We start from the raw sequence: 8,471 nt of genomic DNA on the forward strand, positions 1-8,471 counted from the left end.
AGACCAGGATAACATTCATTCACACCACGCAAGTGCCAGGCAATGACCGTCTCCTACAAGAGAGAATCTAACCATCTCGCCTTGATATTCAATGGCATTACAATCGCTAAATCCCCCAATATCAATATCCTGCAGTTTACCATTGACCAAAAACAGAACGAGACTAGCCATATAAATACTGTGGCTACAAGAACAGGTCACAGGCTAGAAATCCAGGCACGAATATCTCACCTCCTGACTCCCCAAAGCCTGTCCAAGGAACAAGTCAGGAGTGTTATGGAATACTCTCCACTAGCCAGGATGAGTGCAGTTCCAACAACACTCAATAAGCTATACATCCTGGACAGAGCAGCCTGTTTGATTGGCATCCATCCACAAACATTTACTCTCTCCATCACCAGTGCAGTGTTTACCAGCTAGAAGATGCACTGCAGGAACTCACCAAGCCTCCTTAGACAGCACCTTTCAAACCCACGACCACTACTTCTAGAAGGACAAGGGCAACAGCACTTGGGAACACCACCACCTGGTGGTTCCTCCTCAAGACACTCACCACCCTGACTTGGAAATATATTGCCATTTCTTCACTATCCTTGGGTTGAAATCCTGGATCCCTCCCCCACTCTTAGCCTCAACAGCACTGTGGCTGTACCTACACCACATCGACTGCAGTGGTTCAAAAAGGCAGCTCATCACCACCTTCTCAAGGGCAATTAGGGATGGGCAATAAATGCTGGCCTAGCCAGTGACACACAATTCAATAAATGAATTTTAAAAAAAACACAATAACAAGGCACGTTAAAATAAAATTGTCAAAGATAAAAATTAAGAATCAAAGAATTGAAAAATCAGATTATTAAATAATCTACTTATTTTAAGTGAAAACAAACCGGATTTCATTGAACACCTATAAAAACAGAAAGAACATACATTTATAGCTGCACCATTTACATTCCTGGGATAAGTCAAAAGCTTTACTGCCAATGACTTACTTCTGAGGTGTAGGCAACTATAGTTGCACTGGCAAAACTGGCAACCAATTTGTTTACAGCAAGGTCCACCAAATAGTAATGAGATAATTATCCAGTTAATCTGTTTTAGTGATGTTGGTACAGGGAATGCTGGCCTGGACACTGGTAGAATTCCCCCGCTCGTGTCTGAAATGTACAATGGAATCTTTTCCATCTACCTGACTGGGGGTACGGAGCCAAAGTTTATCAGCAATGCGACGCTCCCGCGGTAATGCACTCAAGTGACAGCTTAGATCAAATACTACGGAAACCTTGAAGCCGAAACTTTCTGATGTCTGGTTAAAGAGTTACACTAAACCAGAGAGTGCAGGGTCCACTTAAGAAAACAGATTCAGATTGCTTTGTTTAGTAAATTACACAATAGAATCTTTCATAAATTTAAATGGCATCCTGAATCACAAAGGTACATGTTCCAAGTCGAGGCAGATGAATAGAATTGAATAGAATTTACAGTGCAGAAGGAGGCCATTCGGACCATCGAGTCTGCACCGGCTCTTGGAAAGAGCACCCTACCCAAGGTCAACACCTCCACCTTATTCCCATAACCCAGTAACCCCACCCAACACTAAGGGCAATTTTGGACACTAAGGGCAATTTAGCATGGCCAATCCACCTAACCTGCACATCTTTGGACTGTGGGAGGAAACCGGAGCACCCGGAGGAAACCCACGCACACACGGGGAGGATGTGCAGACTCCACACAGACAGTGACCCAAGCCGGAATCGAACCTGGAACCCTGGAGCTGTGAAGCAATTGTGCTATCCATAAGGCTACCGTGCTGCCCTATGAACGGCAACAGGGACAGAAGAACTGAACAATTAATTACCCAATGCTGCACCACGCCAACCCCCATAATTTAGAAGAGCCAGATATAAGCAAGAGGTGCCCTCCATGTCAGACAATAGAAACAGAAAATGTTGAAAATACTCAGTGGGCAGGCAGCATCAATAGATAGAGAAACAGAGTTAGTCACGGTTAATCATGACCAGAATTTGAAGAAGTTGGAACAAGTACAGAAACTGGGGGGATTGGGAGATGTGGCGGGGGAGAACAAAAGGCAAGGTCCATGATCGGGTGAATGGTAGGAAATATTAAGGACAAAAAGGAAACTATAAAGGAGGTGTAAATGGAAAGAGCAAAATCAGCACCAACAGATGCAGTCCAAAAAAAAATACAAAATGAGGTTATTGCAGGAACCTCAGCAAGCAATCTAAATTAACGCTCCATGTAGTACTGCAGGAAATCATAGAATCCTTACAGTGCATAAGGCCATTTGGCCCATCAAGTCTGCATTGACCCTCTGAAAAAGCACCCTACCTAGGCCCATTCCCCCACCCTATCCCCACTTAACCTGCCCATCTTTAGACACTAAGGGGCAATTTAGCATGGTCAATCCACATAACCTGCACATCTTGAGGGCGGCACAGTAGTTAGCACTGTTGCCTCACAGCTCCAGGGACCTGGGTTCAATACCAGCCTCGGCTGACTCCACTGTGTGGAGTTTGCACCTTCTCTCCTTGTCTGCGTGGGTTTCCTCCCACATTCCAAAGATGTGCAGGAAAGGTGGCTTGGCCATACTAAATTGCCCTTAGTGTTAGATAGGGTTACTGGGTTATGGGGCTCGGTTGGGTTTAAATAGGGTGCTCTTTCCAAGGGTCGGTGCTGACTTGGTGGGCCGAACGGCCTCCTTCTGCACTGTAGGGATTCTATGATTCTTTGGAATGTTGGAGGGAACCAAAGCACCAGGAGGAAACCCACAGACATGGGGAGAACCTGCAAACTCCACATAGACAGTCACCCAAGGCCAGAATTGAACCCGGGGCCCCGTCGCTTACATCCACCGACAGATTTCCACAGCGCGATTCCAAAGTAGTACGGGAGGGTCTTTCCTGATGTCTCGGCCAATATTTCCCCCCCGAATGAACAGCACAAATAAAACCCACATTATGTGGTCATTTTGGGAGCTTGTTTGCACTCCCCGACTTCTACATGACAGCAGTGGCTGTACAGATTATCTGTCTTTGAAATCTCATTTCCTGTTTCTCAAACAATGCTGCACTGATAGGGGGGGGGGGGAGAGAGAGAGAGAGAGAGAGAGAGTCAAGGATGGGGTGGGACACAGATTGTCAAAAGGGGGTGGGGGTGTGCATGGGGGTAGGGGGGACCGATTGTCAATGGCGGGGTAGGATGTGTGCACAGGGTGTGGGGCGGACAGATTGTCAATGGCGGTGTGGGGGTGTGCATGGGGGGGGAGACACAGGTTGTTAATGGGGGGGTGGGGGATGTGCGCAGGGTGTGAGTGGGGGATGTGCACAGGGTGTGGGTGGGGGATGTGCACGGGGGTGGGGGGGGACACAGATTGTCAATGGGGGTGTGGGGGTACACAGATCGTCAGTGGGGGTGGTGCACGGGGGACACAGATTGTCAATGGGGGGGGAGGGGGTGTGCCCAGGGTGTGGGGGACACAGATTGTGGGTGGGGGGGGTGCATGGGGGGGACACAGATTGTCAATGGCGGGGTGGGATGTGTGCACAGGGTGTGGGGCAGATACAGATTGCCAATGGCGGTGTGTGGATATGCATGGGGGGGGGGGGAGACTTAGGTTGTCAATGGGGGGGGTGGGGGTGTGCATGGGGGGAGACACAGGTTACCAATGGGGGGGTGGGGGATATGCACAGGGTGTGGGGGGACACAGATTGTGGGTGGGGGGTGCATGGGGGGGGCAGATTGTCAATGGGGGGGGGTGGGGGATGTGCAAAGGGTATGGGGGGACACAGATTGTGGGTGGGGGGTGCATGGGGGGGCAGATTGTCAATGGGGGGGTGAGGGATGTGCAAAGGGTATGGGGGGACACAAATTGTGGGTGGGGGGTGCATGGGGGGCAGATTGTCAATGGGGGGGTGGGGGACGTGCACAGGGTGTAGGTGGGGGCACAGATTGTCAATAGGGGGGTGCACGGAGGGTGGGGGGGGACACAGATTTTCAATGGGGGAGGGTTACCGCTCTGGGCCTGGCGGCACAGGCGGCCGGGCTCCCTCAGTACCACCGGCTCCGGGGACAGTGGGCGGATTCCGCGGGATGGGAGGGCCCTGTCCGACCCCGACCTGTCTCTCCATCCCGCCCCGGGTTTACCTGTCGCAGCCCTGCCGCTCAGGCCCAGCGCCTCCCGCTTCCTCCTGGAGCCTCCGTCCGGTAACCCCGAGAGACAGTGGGCGGAGCACCAGCCGGCCCCGGCCCCGCCCCCTCCAGCACCGGCCCCGCCCCCTCCAGCACCGGCCCCGCCCCCTCCAGCGCCGGCCCCCCCCGCCCCCGCCCCTCCAGGACCGGCCCCGCCCCCGGTTCCAGCCATGGCCCCGCCCCCCGCCCCTCCAGCACCGGCCCCGCCCCTCCAGCACAGGCCCCGCCCCCGGTTCCAGCCATGGCCCCGCCCCTCCAGCACCGGCCCCGCCCCCTCCAGCACCGGCCCCGCCCCCTCCAGCGCCTGCCCCCCCCGCCCCCCCCCGCCCCCCCCCGCCCCCGCCCCTCCAGCACCGGCCCCGCCCCCGCCCCTCCAGCACCGGCCCCGCCCCCGGTTCCAGCCATGGCCCCGCCCCCTCCAGCACCGGCCCCGCCCCCTCCAGCAATGGTCCCTCCACAGAATCATTGCAGGAGGCCATTCAGCCCATCGAGTCTGCACAGACCCTCCGAAAGAGCAACTCGACCTGGACCCACTTCCCCGCCCTGTTCCCGCGCATCGATCTGGACCAATCCACCGAATTTACCTGTCACAGCAGACGGCACTTCACCACAATTATTCAAATAAAACAACTTTCACCCAGCCCGCGGCATTTAGCCAAGCTGGAAACTAGCAGGCAGATCGGAGCCCAGAAAGCTTTATCCACCATTTCTCAATGAGACAATTCACTTGTCTTTACTGAATATTTTGCCAAAGTTATATAATAAGCTGCTTTAAAATGCAACATTAATTATCCTCGGAAAACTATTCAAATATGACCAATTATTGTCTTAACTAAAAAGTTATTTTCTCAGAGATGGATGGGGGCTGTTTATTTTAGTGGATCCTCACATGAGCGTCTTAATCCTTGAGCATTCCTGGCACCATTCTTAGAGAACAGTCAATGTTTGGTAAAAAAAAAAGAAAGATCTTACATTTTTTTAAATGCTTTTTACAACTTTCACAGGCTTCGTAGCACTTCATAGCCAACATCTAGGGCAGCACAGTAGTTAGCATAAATGCTTCTCAGCTCCAGGGTCCCAGGTTCGATTCCCGGCTGGGTCACTGTCTGTGTGGAGTCTGCACGTCCTCCCCGTGTGTGCGTGGGTTTCCTCCGTAGCATAAATGCTTCACAGCTCCAGGGTCCCAGGTTCGATTCCCGGCTGGGTCACTGTCTGTGTGGAGTCTGCACGTCCTCCCCGTGTGTGCGTGGGTTTCCTCCGGGTGCTCCAGTTTCCTCCCACAGTCCAAAGATGTGCGGGTTAGGTGGATTGGCCATGCTAAATTTGCCCGTAGTGTCCTAAAAAGTAAGGTTGTTGGGTTACGGGTATAGTGTGGATACGTGGGTTTGAGTAGGGTGATCATTGCTCGGCACAACATTGAGGGCCGAAGGGCCTGTTCCTGGCTGTACTGTTCTAAAAATCTACCAAGAACAAGATCAAGCTTCCAATGTTTAGAATTTCATACTGTCATCGCCAATCGGCACAAGAGTCACCAATAATGTTGCCAATTTGCACCGGAGATGCCAGTAATGTTGCTCTTTTTATTGAGTGGAATACTACCCCACCAGCTTCACCAATGATGTTGCAAAATTAACTAGATATGGCAGTTATTAAGATAATATTGCTTTTCAGAGTCACCAGGTATCAAATAATACCACCATAAGGCTTTTCCGGATATCAATCAAAGACCAAACAACCAGTTAGTCAGTTCAAGTTCAAAGATAGTTTATTCACAAACATGGATTACTTTGACATGCAACATAAAACGCTACAAGTTAAACTACACCTAACAACTACAATAACCTATACTTAATTTCAGGGCAACCGGCCCTATGCAGATGAACAAGGCCTTTGTTCCGATCTTGCGTGGCTGGGTAGAAGTAGTGGCTTTGTTTCTGCTGGGCTCATCCGTCTGGTAGCGATCGTTGGTCTTGAACTTGTCTTCTGGTCATAATACTTGGTTTTAGGCATAGGACGGGGCCAAGAGAGACCGAACACATGGCTGTGTCTCTTTTTAGGATTTCACGCTTTTTGTGGCAGTCCTTAGCTTAGGACCCAATAATTTGACAGGCTTCGATCACTGCCTTTGATTTTGGTTAATAAAGGGGTGGGTGCCTTGATGGCTGGGCGTGTCCTCTGCGGTCATTGACCTTGGCTGTTTGGGCTTTCTTAGCAAAGGGAGTGGCGCCGGTTAGTCTGCATCTGTATCGGGTACCCGAGTACAGTCCTTTTGTTCTGGGGAAATTGGCCATGGGAATGCAAACGATTTTCGATTGCGTCTAGATATCTGGGTTGCAAATACACACACAAGCTCTGAGTGTGTCTGAGTCCTGGGTTGGCCATAATTCGCATGGTCCTTTGCAGGTGGTCATCTGAGATGGCTACATCCCGTCCTCTTGATCCTGAACGCTAAGCATGGTGGATCGCACTGTTGATCCCTCATCAGTCTTTGGTGTGCCGGTTACCCTTGGTCAAGGGCTGGTTCTACACTACTCTGTCCTATGTTTTGGAGCATTTACCCAAGTTTTATTAACACATCATACATTCATAATCTCTAAGGGGTCACTATAAAACATTCAACTATTACACATTTAACTTATTTGCATAAGGGAATATCTAACTAGCACTATCTAAGCTACTCTCATGCTGCTGGCAAATATAGAAAAAGGAACTTATCTACAATACAAAATTTTTAAACCATCGGCAGCATCACATTTCTACTTAACTTATCAACGTTACAGAGGTGTACAATCTTTATTTTTATCGGTGGTTACATTGTTGGGTTGGGTGAATTCCGAAGAAGGGGGCTGGGAGTGTATATATCGGGTAGTGGGAGGCTCTTTTTCGCCATTTGCAGAGTCTAAGTGTCTGGATGACTGCAGATTATCGATATCAACAGATGGGCCTCTACTGTGTAGGAAAGGGAATACCATTTAACAATGTATTTGCACCAAGTGGGGGTATCAGTGTTTGGTGTGGTGTGGTGTCCGGGCTAGGGGTAGCATGTTGTGTGGTCATGTTCGGGCTGGTGTGGTGTGTGGTACAGAGGCTTGTAATTGGTGCAGTTGTAGGAGTCCAGCAATGATCACAATGTAGGTCATCAGTCCTGTCTTCATCTTATCTTCTGTTCTTTGTTCTTCATAAATTCCTGTGGGTGCAAGCATAATATCTGTTATCATGTTTGGTTAACATCTCGTTTTGTTTGTCTTTCTCTCCTTAACTTCAATTACCCATTAGAATCGCCACCATGTGTGACTCCCTCATTTTTCTTTTGAATTAACCTTTTTTAGAGACAAGGTATGCAAATTTTTAAAGTGCAGAGACTCTCACAGCTTGTGGTCGATGCTGGGAGTGGGCGATCAATTCCTTCGACCAGTCATTCTTAAATCACAACCAGGGGAAGTTGAAGCTTATCTTAACTAGCCGAATTTTAGTGCGGCCGGTATTATAAAGTTTCTTCATCCCAGGGTTCAGAGGTAGTTTGCGTATAGCAGCATATATGTGGCAACCAAGTGTGTCAAATGTGTAAATAGCAGGTGGGGAAGTGTGTAAAGAGTTGAGTGTACAGACTGTGGCAAAGGGCATTCTTTAAACCACAATAAGAGCAGAGAAGGGAACACTAAGACCCACCAAAGACAGTGAAAAGTGTAAAGAACCATTCCGGAGTACTCGAAGTGACGGGAACATGAGGTGCATGTGGGCCACAGCAGGGCAAGGATGGATGGGATTCCCGGGTAGGGTGGTGATCAGTGCCGTTGCTCCACTACCCGAGCTTAACTGACCGGATGCATTTGGCGTCTAAGGCAGGGCGGGGATTGGTGCCGTTATTCCACTACCTGGGTGACCGAAACGAGTGGAAAGAATTTGTAACACATGTGAGATCCAACAATTGTTCTTTTAACGGCCATTGGTCAGTAAATAGCGTCGGAAGAGTAGCTATGACTGTGTCAAGAAATTGGGTGTCAGGCCGACATTAATTAAAACCATGTAGCAATAAGAAAGAAAGGAGAAAATAAAAGGCAGGCAGGTTCCATCAGTAAGTAGGACACCATAATTCTACGCGGCTCCTTTTTCTCATCATCTGGGCAGCTCAGGGTTCTGTATCAAAAAGCATTGTAAAAGGGTTACCGCAACGGGAGTCAGACTCGGAAACGTCACCATATCCCAGTTGCCAGACTCGTGTCTGTCGTTTTTGTGCCGTGGCCATATTGGCCATCGTGGAA

The 8,471-nt window shown here is 49.9% G+C and overlaps 1 protein-coding gene across 9 annotated transcripts in view; it reads right to left on the minus strand.

The window, feature by feature from the left end:
• Positions 1-4,285, minus strand: part of tmem168b (transmembrane protein 168b) — a 42,186-nt gene extending 37,901 nt beyond the window's left edge. For 7 of the 9 annotated variants that reach the window (XM_038780064.1, XM_038780063.1, XM_038780071.1 and 4 more), the window contains exon 1: positions 4,165-4,264. The gene's annotated coding sequence lies outside the window, so the exon portion shown is untranslated. Of the gene's footprint in view, positions 1-4,164 lie in introns of all 9 variants that reach the window. The other 2 variants (XM_038780065.1, XM_038780072.1) reach the window with 2 other exon arrangements.
• Between the last annotated feature and the right edge of the window lie 4,186 nt (positions 4,286-8,471).

Source organism: Scyliorhinus canicula, chromosome 20 (assembly GCF_902713615.1).
Source record: "Scyliorhinus canicula chromosome 20, sScyCan1.1, whole genome shotgun sequence".
NCBI lineage: Eukaryota > Metazoa > Chordata > Chondrichthyes > Carcharhiniformes > Scyliorhinidae > Scyliorhinus > Scyliorhinus canicula.